The sequence below is a fragment of the Equus quagga genome, chromosome 14 (genome assembly GCF_021613505.1).
Source record: "Equus quagga isolate Etosha38 chromosome 14, UCLA_HA_Equagga_1.0, whole genome shotgun sequence".
NCBI classification, from domain to species: Eukaryota; Metazoa; Chordata; class Mammalia; order Perissodactyla; family Equidae; genus Equus; species Equus quagga.
This window is the reverse complement of record NC_060280.1, coordinates 146,168-158,610: the sequence shown is the minus strand read 5'-3', so window position 1 is coordinate 158,610 and position 12,443 is coordinate 146,168. Positions and strand designations below refer to the sequence as shown.

Here is a 12,443-nt window from a genome sequence, read left to right as displayed (position 1 = left end):
TTCTGGTAGAAATGAAGTGGAAACAATCCTTTGAAAACAATTTAGAATGTCCTAAGAGTCATAAACTAAACAGATTTCCACTTCTAAGAATCCATTCAAAAGGAAAAAATCCTAAATGCAGAAAAATTTTCATGTTAACAGTTGTTTACTTAATATTTATTAATAAAAACAAGAAAGAAAAATTGGAAACAGCCTAAAGGTCCAGTAATAAGATAACAGTCAAGGAGAGCCAGCCCTGATGGCCTAGCAATTAAGTTCGGCACACTCTGCTTCGGCAGCCTGGGTTCAGTTCCCAGGTGTGGAACCACACCACTCATCTGTCAGTAGCCATGTTGGGATGGCAGCTCATGTAGAAGAACTAGAAGGACTTACAACCAGAATACACAACTATGTACTGAGGCTTTGGGGAGGAAAAAGCAAAGAAAAAAGAGGAAGACTGGCAAGTGTGAATCTTTCCCAGCAAAAAAAATAATAAAAAGAAGACAGCCAATTAAGTTATCACTATATGATGAAATATATGTAACTGCTTAAAAGGAAACTAATAATACCTAATATTTGTTGAGCACTATATGCAAAACACTCTCTTAACACACTATTTAGTTCTCCAAACAGCTTTATGAGATATTTACTGCTAGCATTGCTATTTCAGAAATGAAAAAACTAAGGCATAAAAAGATTAAGTAACTTGCCCAAGGTTACACAGTACAGGGTGGAACCAGGAAATAAACCCAGTAATCTGGTTCCAGTCTTGCACTCTTAACCACTTCATTATATTGCCTCTCAAAATTGTGTTTGTAAGGCCAGCCCTTGTAGCCTAATGGTTAAGTTTGGAGTGCTCCACTTCAGCAGCCTAGGTTTGGTTCCTAGGCATAGACCCACACCACTTGTCAGTGGCCATGCTGTGGCAGCAGCTCACATACAAAAAGAAGACGACTGGCAATAAATAGATGTTACTCAGGGAGAATCTTCCTCAGCAAAAAAAAAAAAAAAAAAAAGGTGTTTGCATAGTTTATAATAACAGGAAATATTCATATTACAATGTTTTGTTAAAAACAAACATTAACAACAACAGAAACAGGACTCAGTGTTCCAGTTGTTGGAGCCAGTGGGTTGAACACAGGTATTTAGTTCAGCCCCACTAAAACAACAGTGGGCAACTTAAGGCACAAGCCTTGGACAACAAGAATGACATGAGACAAAAATTTGGCTTTTGGCAGGCAGATGGAGGAGCAGTTATATTTATAAGACCTGAGAAAGCAAAGCTGGTAATAAGGAAAATAGAGAAGCAATTTAATTTACAACACACGCCCCCTTTCCCGACATCCCTTCCCTGGTCCCTCCTTCAAGCCCCTGCATAAAAGGTCTCATGATACCAGGGACCTCTAAAGGTGAAGGCAAAAGTGAGGCCAAAAACAGGATGACTGCTTGAAAGTCTATTTAAGGAGAAGTTAGACCCATAGGTTCCCTCTCTCTTTCTGGTTAGCCAGATAACTACCCTTCCCTCCCCTGGATATAAGATGAGAAGTTGTTTCGAAGATGATAAAACAAAGAGTCTCTGGAATAGGAGACACAGGCACAGTCTGGGGGGGTGGGGGGGCTACTATATTGAAAAGTTTATACACCGAACGTTGAGACACTCCTGCCCCACCAGCCTTCTTCCTCCACAGGGCTTCCACAGCTGCTGACAGCCAGACAGCACTTGAAGCAGGAGACTAGAAGTGTGTTTTTGAGGGAATTTGACTGGGCTAAGAGAAAAGACATAAGTAATGTTACATGAGGAGTTTCCTGACAAAATATTCTAGTCAGATTACCCTAAAATGAAGACCACAGGGGCCGGCCCTGCAGCTGAGTGGTTGGGTTCGTGCGCTCTGCTTTGGCAGCCCAGGGTTTTGCTGGTTTGAATCCTGAACTTGGACATGGCACCGATCATCAAACCATGCTGAAGCAGCATCCCACATGACACAGCTAGAAGAACCCACAACTAAAAATACACAGCTATGTACTGGGGGACTTTGGGAGAAAAAGGAAAAATTTTTAAAAAATAAAAATAAAAGGGGCTGGCCCCAGGGACGAGTGGTTAAGTTCGCATGCTCCGCTGCAGGCGGCCCAGTATTTCGTTGGTTCGAATCCTGGGCACGGACATGGCACTGCTCATCAAACCACGCTGAGGCAGCATCCCACATGCCACAACTAGAAGGACCCACAATGAAGAATATACAACTATGTACTGGGGGGCTTTGGGAAGAAAAAGGAAAAAAATAAAATAAAAAAAATAAAAAAAAAAAATAAAAAAAAAAAATAAAAATAATGAAGACTGTAGTCAATAAGCCCTACCCAGACATCTAGAGCTTCCAATCCACTTTTTTTAGTGCCCCATTCTTAAATACAGAGCAGAAAGCTAAAGACCAATAGATTTTTGAAGCAAAGTGTCTAATTTCAAAGACAGAGACAAAAACAAATAGAAAAATTACAAAAGCAACTTAGAGGAAGCAAAGATTAAGCAGAGGAAATTCTTTCAAAAGAAACATCATTAATATTCTCATTAAAAGATAGATATTGCATCTGTGAAAAAAAGAAGATGCTCCCAAAAAAGGAAGACTCATAGAAAGAAAAACTCTTTAAAAAATTAAGATAGTAAAAATGAAAAATTCAATAGAAGGGTTGGAAGACAAAATTGAAGAATCTTACAAAAAGAAGAGCAAAAAGACAAAGAAGTACAGAACTGAAGAAAAAAGGATTAGACAATTACAGGATTAATTTAGAAGGTCCAATAACTGTACCCTAGAAGTCTAGAAAAAGCAAAGAGAGAAACTGGAGAATAAATCATCAAAAAATTTCTAAATCAATTTTCCCAGAACTAAAAAATATGAGTTTGCCAGCACCAAGACACATTATGGTGAAATAACAGAATACTGGAGAAAACAGAAAGATCCGATAAGATTCTAGAAAGGAAAAAAAACTTTTTCCATATAAAGAATGAAGAATAACATAAGCGTTTTCAACAGCTACAATGAAAGCTAGAATAAAGAAGCTAAGCCTTCACAATTAAGGGAAAATTACTATCAAACTGAAATTTCACCAGCCATGCCAAGCGTGAAGGTAAACAATATTTTCAGACATGCAGTGTCCAAAAACAATTTACCTCCCATGCATCTTTTCTCAAGAAGCTCCTTAAGGATTTCTCCAAGAAAGAGGAAGGTATGGGATCCAGGACACAGGGGAGCTTATACCAGAGGGAGAGGAAAGAAACTCCTGGGATGTTGCACTGTACAGAAAACCTAGAGGGCAACCACTCCAGACTGGAGTCATTTAGTAGGCTCTGGGAGAAAGTTCCTCAATAGGATGGAAATTAACAGATTACCAACTAATTTTGAATCACTAATAAGAGTTTTATATAACTGAGAAATGTCTGAGGTTGAATAAGAAATGAATCCATTAAAAAAGTAAGCAATGGGGGAAAACACAACAATGAGGGGGGAACGTCGTACAGCAAAGAAAAAATAATCACAGCATACTGCAATGGTTCAGCTGTGAACAGCATTCATGCAGTCATAACAATATAACTCTAAATACTGATATAATCAAGATCATGGTATAACTATATGAGGATGATGGATAGCATGTGAAGGGGGACGACTTAGGGCAAAAGATCAAGCAAAGTTGAATCTTCATCTTCTGGGGCTGGCCTCTTGGCCAAGCAGTTAAAGTTCTGCACACACTGCTGCAGCAGCCCGGGTTTGCGGGTTCAGATCCCAGGTGCACACCTACTCCACTCGTCAGCCATGCTATGGAGGCATCCCACATACAAAATAGAGGAAGACTGGCACAGATGTTAGCTCAGGGCAAATCTTTCTCACCAAAAAATTAAAAAATAAATTTTAAAAAATAAAAATAAATCCTCATCTTCCATGATGGAAAGTCATTAGATAATGCCTAAAACTGGAAAATCTAGAAGTAGCAATGATAAGCATATTATTTAGAGATGCGGAAGTAAACGTCTAAAGAATCAGTTAAAATAGTTTAAAGTAGTTGCCCTGGAGAGGAGGAAATGGCAGAAGAAATGACTGTTTTTCTGAACAAACCTTGTAAAAAAAAAATTTAATTCTCTACATTACGTGCGCACATAACTGATAAAAGTAAATAATAAATTTTAAAACTTGGGATTTAAAATTACATACGCATCATGATTAAAGCTATATCAATATAAACACCATCAGAAAAAAACATTGAAAGGGAATACATCAAAATGTTAACTGTAGTTTTCTTTCAGTGATCAAAATATGAGTGTCTTCCCCTTCACTCTGCTTTCCATAGAGTACATATAACTTCCATAATGGAAGAAAAACTTAACTGTCTATGTTTTAAGTTGGTACAGAATTACTTCAGTTGAGAACCCTCAGAGAGATACAAAATTAGTTAGGTGCAAGCAGCATTTCTTACCATGAAAGAGAATAGAACAGAACAGAATAGATTAGCAATCTTCACATGTGATAAGTTTCATAAAACTTTTGTTTTAAGTATATGTACATGTAAATACATGTATGTGTCTGGTTCACAATGTGAAATATATATATATATTTTTGAGGAAGATTTAACATCTGTCGCCAATCCTTCTCTTTTTGCTGAGGAAGACTGGCCCTCAGCTAATATCCGTGACCATCTTCCTCCACTTTTTATATGTGGGACGCCTACCACAGGATGGCTTTCCAAGCAGTGCCACGTCCGCACCAGGGATCCAAACTGGCGAACCACGGACCACTGAAGCAGAACATGCACACTTAACTGCTGCGCCACTGGGCCGGCCCCTGAAATATTTTCTTACTGTGGGTCACAGTCCAAAATGTTTTTACAATGCTATTAAAGAAAGCTTGATAAAGTGAGAAATATACCAGTTTTGAAGTTTTGTGGTAAAATATAGATTTTTATTATGCACTTTTGCAAAAGGCATATGCTTTTCCACAGATGCCTATAAGAATACATAACAGAGGCCGGCCCAGTAGTGCAGCGGTTAAGTTGGCACGTTCCACTTCGGCGGACTGGGGTTAGGCGGTTCGGATGCAGGTACAGACATGGTACTGCTTGACAAGCCATGCTGTGGTAGGCGTCCCACATATAAAGTAGAGGAAGATGGGAATGGATGTTAGCTCAGGGCCAGTCTTCCTCAGCAAAAAGAGGAGGATTGGCAGCAGATGTTAGCTCAGGGCTAATCTTTATTAAAAAAAAAAAAGAATACACAACAGATGTGGATTCAAATTCTGTCTCCTCTTACTAGCTATGTCACTTCTCTGGGTTTCAGTTTCCTCATCTACATAACAGGGATAATGATACTTATTTCACAGGATGTGAGGATTGAATGAGGTAATGTAAAAAGTCCTGGCATATCATAAGGGTTCAATACCAGACAACAAGAAATGAGGAAGCCTATATGTACAAAACACGCTTTTTTGATCATTTAAAGGAGATATATAATATTCAATTTGAGGTTTCATCCATATTTTACTCTAAAGAGATCAAAACACTCTCACATTTTTTTTTGGGGGGGGGGATTAGCCCAGAGCTAACATCTGCCGCCAATCCTCCTCTTTTTGCCGAGGAAGACTGGCCCTGAGCTAACATCCGTGCCCATCTGCCTCTATTTTATGTGGGATGCCTGCCACAGCATGGCTTGACAAGTGCTGCATAGGTCCGTACCCGGATCTGAACCGGCAAACCCCTGGCCACTGAAGTGGAATGTGCAAACTTAACCACTGTGCCACTGGGCTGGCCCCACTCACATTTCAGTACTGCTTTTATTACAGGAATCTCCGAAAATGTATATGCCTTCCCCTATGTGAAGCACAATCTGAACAGTTAAACTCAAACAATGACTCTATATAGGAAAGCAGTCATTAAAAAATACTCTACCTTTAACATTTGGCTTCAAAGTGTTAGTAACAAACTCTTGTAAATAGTTCATTTATCCATAGTCATTTATAATAATAAGTATATTGTTTACACTATTTACAAATATTTATGTTATATGTACAATAAATGTACTTATAATTATTTACATCTATAATACAAATTTCATTATAAAAATATATTTTTAGGGCCAGCCTGGTGGCACAGTGGTTAAGTTCACATGTTCCGCTTCTCGGCAGCCCGGGGTTTGCAGGTTCGGATCCCAGGTGCGGACATGGCACCACTTGGCACGCCATGCTGTGGCAGGCATCCCACATATAAAGTAGAGGAAGATGGGCACAATGTTAGCTCAGGGCCAGGCTTCCTCAGCAAAAAGAGGAGGACTGGCAGTAGTCAGCTCAGGGCTAATCTTCCTCAAAAAAATAAAAATAAAAAAAAATATATATATATATATATTTTAAAACAAAGCCAATATAATAAAATGCTTAAAGCATTACCTCAGCATATTACTGATTCTATACTATACAAGTATTGCAGTTTTTTTCAAAAAACAGCTTTTTCAAAAGCACATAATAAAAATCTGTATTTTGCCTCAATTTAAAAGCTCTAAAGGTTTTTATACCTTTGAAAGTATTTATTAAAAAGTACATCTTAAATACTCTACAGAAGAAAGTAAGGTAACCTATAATCCTGATAAGGGTCAGAGTAATAACACAAAATGGACAAATTACACTGTCATTCTACTTAAATTATTTAAGATATTTAATTTGACCTGTAGATAGTCTCTTGTCTTCTCATCATGCCTGACTTTTAAGTGGGAGGTCTTCATTCGTGATGATCCTTTAATAGAAGCAAAGCTTTCTCCATTTAACCCATGCTGTTATCAATCATGTGCAGGGATAAATGAGGCTGTAAGATTTTGCCAGTATCACAAATGACACTGTGACCTGAGGCCAACATCTTTATTTGCTTCTCCAGTGATTCACTTCAGCAGATATTAACCAATTTTATAATCCATGAAAGGCAAAATTAAAGGACACCATCCATAAAACAGAATAATTCCCATCAGCAACAAAGTGATGTGTGTATTATCTTATAAATTATATGGCCATACAGTGTGGTAATGTAATGAAGTAAAGATGGTAATAATCAAATGCCTAGGGCAAACGCTAATATGCATTTAATCACACAGCATGGAGCCATTTGTCACTACAGTTGAATGCATGGGTACATAAAATACATGAGTCACGTCCTTATTGTTATACTATAACAGCATCAATTTCACACTATCATTTCACATAATAACAATTGGTAGGCCTTGACATTAGCTAAAACATTCAAAGAGTATAAACCAAATCATCAACAATAGCTTTTCAAATACAAAACAAATCAGATTTTTTCAGTATCTAAAACTGAAAGAATTTTTCCCAAAAAAGTCTTTGTTAAAGAGCTATTATCCCAAGTTTCCTTTTTTTTCTTAAATAGCCCATAAATTGGTTTCATCATATTGCCTTTTATTCTTAGGAATACTCTTATGACTTGAACTGAATGCTAAATCAGTCTTATATCTCCTTCTTAAGTAATTATTAATATAATATTTTAACATAAAATGCGGATGACATTTGTCACAAAAAGTGAAGTCTTATGTGAAAAACTGTATTCATTAACTATACACAAGCTTGTGCATGTGTAGATTGAAAAAAAAGATTGAGAAAAAATTACTAAAACATGATCTAAAAATATATAAACACTAATTATCTGATCTTGGATTGCTACAAGATTCATTGGGAAACCTCCTTAACTCCATCAAGATGCTCTATAATATAACAGTATTATAAATATTACATTTCCTAGAGTGTATCCCCTCTAAAAGTGAAGAACCAAACGGTCTTGTATGTTCCATACAGCACACTGCCAAACTGGAATTGATTATATTTGCACTCACAGCCTGTCTTCTATTAGCAATGGTTGTGTTAGCCATATATTGTAAGTTCCTTGACTAGAGGCCGAAGTTTCACTTTTGTATCCTCACACTGCCTAATACAATAATTTACAAAAGTCAGTCACTCAATTAATATTTGTTGCACTGCATGTTGCACTGAATGGAACAGATCACTCATATCCTTTGGAAAAGAAGGGAGAAGATACTTGGAAACCAGAAGTTAAATAAGGCAGCATGTGCAAGCAGAGTGTGTTCTGTAACCGTGATAGAGAAATGTTAAGAAAGATATCACAATACTACAAAAGACCTAGAGAAGAACAATTATATAATGAAGGAAAATGCAACAGTATCCACAAGTGGATTTTTAAAATAAGCCTTCTTATATAGAGACAATAAAGAATAAAAGTGATAGAATTCAATATATCTCTCGGGTCAAGAAACTGTAAGGAATACAAATTTTGAGTCAATAGTCTTTATCTTCAAGGTCTAGAAAGGTAGATAAAGCATTTATTCAAATAAGTGTAACCCCAGACATAATTAACACTAGGCATGATATAAGACATGACAGATAAAAAAGGGTGCTCTAAGTGTTCAAAGAGTTCAAAGTAGACAGTGCCTGAGCCTCATTTACTTCACATATAAAATAAGGATACTAAACTAAGTTTAAATTTTTACTTGATTGTTAATTTGTAAATATCCTTTCTCAATACCAAAATAGTTACAACAGCAAAAGCAAATTGGAGTAGTTGCTGTCTAGTACTACTTCTAGCAGTAAAATTCTGATTTAATTAACCTACAGAGAAGAGATTTTAGATTATTGAAGAATTCAAGAAACTGTTCACAAAGGAGGATTCTGAGACAGACCCTAAGCAAGGGAAATCAAACATGGCTGAAGGATAGGAGGATAGTTCTTATTGACACACACTGATCTGGAAAGTAGGAGGTCACTGATGAGCAATTTGCACAAATGAGATGTGAAGTGAGATTATAAGGTAGTAGTTTAAGGTCATAAGTAATCAAGAACAGGAAGGGACAGTAGAAAAAATCAAACATTTTACATTTTATAGAAAAAGCCAGTAAAGATCACATGATTAAATATGAAAAGAGAGAGGATAATTGAAGGAGTGAGGTCTGACAGTTAAGTAGAGGGGAAATATATCAAGGAATGATTAGCCTCAGAAGAAAAGGGAACAATACTCCTTTCTTTCTTAGAAAGTAGAAAAATAAGGTGAACGGGCCAAGATACAAAGTTTGCTGAGGTTCCAGAAAGAAACAGGACTTTAGAAATCCAGTGTAAACCAGATCTTGTTAAATGAATTTCAAAATTCCAGAACTAAGGAAAATCTTAAAGCCTGAAAATGTTAATGTAAACGAATAAAGGAAACAGAAAGCAACATTCATTCAACATTAATTGAGCCCCTTCCATATTCAAAATGTAATGATTAAAAAAAAACAACATAGAGTCCTGGTCCTCAGGGAACTCTGCTAGAGAGATACAGACATATAAAGATAATTATAATACAATGTGGTCACATGCAATGGTAGAGATGCCTAGAGAGTATTATGGCAGCAGACAGGAGGAGCTTCCAATCCAGCAAGAGAAAGTCAAGGAAGGCTTGAGAAGGTCAGAGACTTCCTGGAGAAGGTGACTTCTGGGCTGAGACTTAAAAATCTTAAAAGTTAAGAAGTTAGCAAAGTGAAAAAGTTAGGTAAGAGTATCTTAGAAGGGAAAAACAGCATTAGAAAAGGCATAGATGGACAAAACATCATTTTAAATGAGGAACCAAAAACAGTTTTAAGGAGCTCAGAGTGTAACATGTAAGGCTGGGAGAAGATTCGAGATGAGGCTTGAGGAGCAGGCAGGTCTTACCGGGGTTTTTCATCCATGTTAAGAAGCTTGAACTAATTAATACCTTCAGCATTCTGCTCTCATATAGAGTGCCTTTCTCTATCTTTTATGTTTAAACACATTTCAAAATCAGATCCAATTCCGTCTCCCCCAGGAAGCTTTCTTATGAATCCAGCTCAGATCAAATGCTCCTTTTCTCAACTGTACTTGTTGCCTGTTATCATATGATTAGCACCTTCTTGTGTATACTCCCCCATTCTTATTGCCTATTCCACATAATTTTGCACTTTATTATGTCAATGTATAATGCTGCCATTAGTAATGTTATTTTTTCATTAATTCTTTCATTTTTTAGGTTTATTAAGCTCTAATGGAAAACACTTTGGGAGCACAGTAAATATTTTATTAAATTACTATAAATTACATAAAATTATTAAAACATTTTGAATTTATTAAAAGAAAATAATTTGAATTACCACGAGTAAAATATTCTCTATTCACTGTAAAATCTTTGTCAACTTTCTCCTTGTTTTAAGAAAAGAAGCAGTGATTTCCTAAACAAATTTTAGAAATTTAGAAAGATTCATATTCTAGACATTCTGAGGTGTTTGAAGGAAATGAGAATTGGAAATTATCTCCATAAGGATCATATGGAACCAAACATAAAGTAAACTATTAAAGATACTATAAATTCAATTAATCTAAAGCAACACAACAGAGATCTTTGGATCAAGTACATAAACACTAATTTTGGCCATCTTATAAATAAAATATAGGAAAATCTTTTCAACATTTCTTAAAACACTTATAACCTTTAAGTGAACTCCCAAATATTCCAAACTTGAAACAAGAATAAATTGCCAAAATGTCTTCATAAAAGCTGATTCTGTTTCTTTTTAAGGAAAAAACCCTCTTTTTAAATTGTGATTAACACTGGCTTATAAGCTTATATAAATTGCAGGTGTACAAGGCTAACTAGTACAGCTGGAAATTTTTTGCTCATTGAACATAAACTGAAAATAAAAGTTTTCGTTTTATATGCAACTACTCTCAGCACCAGAGAATTTCCGAAAGGCTTTTCTTATTACTAACAGAAAGTTCCTACGGGTCATAACCTATGAGAGTCTTCTATATTCTTACCTCGCTAGCGCCTAAACTGATCATAAAGAATCATCTGCCAGTAAGCAGCACTCACTACCCCAGGACTGGCTGAGGAGCGAGACCTTCCACAAAGAGGCCACGGTCACGTCGAGCGCCCCTCCGAGCGCAGCCCTCACACCCACCTCCCAGCGCGCTCCGCCGCTGAGCGTTCGCAAGTAAGGGGACCCCACGGCCTCGCGCACGACGACTGCAGCCTGCGCCCCAACCGCGGGCCAAGCCAGCCATGTAACGGGTCTCAAGCAGAGCTTTTCTACCCGGCAGGCTAGACTAGAACAAAATAAAAGGGAGACTAGAAGAGCGCGCCGCTCGGAGAGAGGGTGAGCAGCGCCTCGGGGGCTTTGTCTCGGGCCCTCGTTCAGGTGTTTGCTCTGGCCCGACGGACAGTGCTTGCTAACGGAGCGTAACCAGAGCTGAGGAGCGCTCTGAGGGCGCCTTCCCCGCGGGCCTCCGGGCGCCCCTCACCGAAGAAGCCCCGCGGCGCGGGCCGCCGGGACGCACGCCGGCAGCGCCGCCTCGAGGAGCCGCGCCGACGCCCGCGAGGACGCCCCGTGAGGGCCGCCCCTCGCGGTCTGGCCGCCTCGGCAACAACCGACAAGCCAGAGCAGCGCGCCCCCGCCCGCCCCCCGCAGCTTCCTCGCGGCGTCAGCAGAACCGGGCCGCGGCATCGCCAGGGCTGGGGCAGGTTGAGGACCGGGCGCCCTCGCCATGCGGGGCGCGTCCACGCCGTCGGAGCCGCCCCGCGGGGAGCGCTTGGACACTACGGCCGACGGGACCGGGGCCGGCACGCGCCCCGCCGGACCCCACTGCGCCCAGACGCCGCCCACTGCTGGGGGCGGGACGCGCCAGGGCGGGGCCCCCGCAGCCGCTGTCCTCGCAGCAGCGCCGCTGCCCGGCGGGCCCGCAGGCCTGAGGCGGCGGCGGCGACAGGCCCGCGGCGACCCGCGGCGTGTGCACCAGCCGGCACGCGCGCGAGGCGCCGCCGGGAGGCGAGGCGGGGCCTGCTTGGGTCGGCCGGCGTCCTACACGCAACCCCAGGCCTGGAGGTGTGAGGGGCTGCTGCGCCGGGCCTACTCCCGTCCCCAGCGAAGACCGCCAGGCCCGCGCTGGCCCGCCGCGCACGCGGAGCTCGAAGCAAAGCGCACAGACCTGAGGCGCCGGGCAGGACGGCGGAAGACCACCCGCGGCCTCGCGCGCAGGAGCCGCCGCGCTGGGTTGCCGGGCCGAAGGTTCTAGGCGCCGCCGGTCAGCCAAGGGAGGACGGGCTAGCTTGGGCGGCTGGAGACGCAGCCCGCACCCTTAGGTGTGCCCTGGACGAAAAGGGCAGGTGACTGCGCCACAGCCCAGGGCACGCCGGCAACAGCACAAGTCACCTCAGGCGAGCGCCTCTCGCTCCCCCGCGGCGCTTCGGCTCACCTCTTCCAGCCCACGGGCGCTTCCGGGTTCCGGGCCCTGAGGCACTTCCGGGTTACTTGGCTGTCTTCCGGGGCCTTGGGGCGTCGAAGCCAGGCCGGGAGGCTTGAGCCTCCGGGGAACGTGGGATTGATATTCTTTTAGGATGTGAGCTCTAGATGCTCCGTGTGTTTCCTAGTT

General features: G+C 40.8%; 1 protein-coding gene across 1 annotated transcript in view; it reads right to left on the bottom strand.

Annotated features, from left to right (window-relative positions):
- CCDC73 (coiled-coil domain containing 73) overlaps positions 1 to 12,227 on the bottom strand; it is a 153,861-nt gene extending 141,634 nt beyond the window's left edge. The window contains exon 1 of the mRNA XM_046685213.1: positions 12,000 to 12,227. The gene's annotated coding sequence lies outside the window, so the exon portion shown is untranslated. The remainder of the gene's footprint in view (positions 1 to 11,999) is intronic.
- Between the last annotated feature and the right edge of the window lie 216 nt (positions 12,228 to 12,443).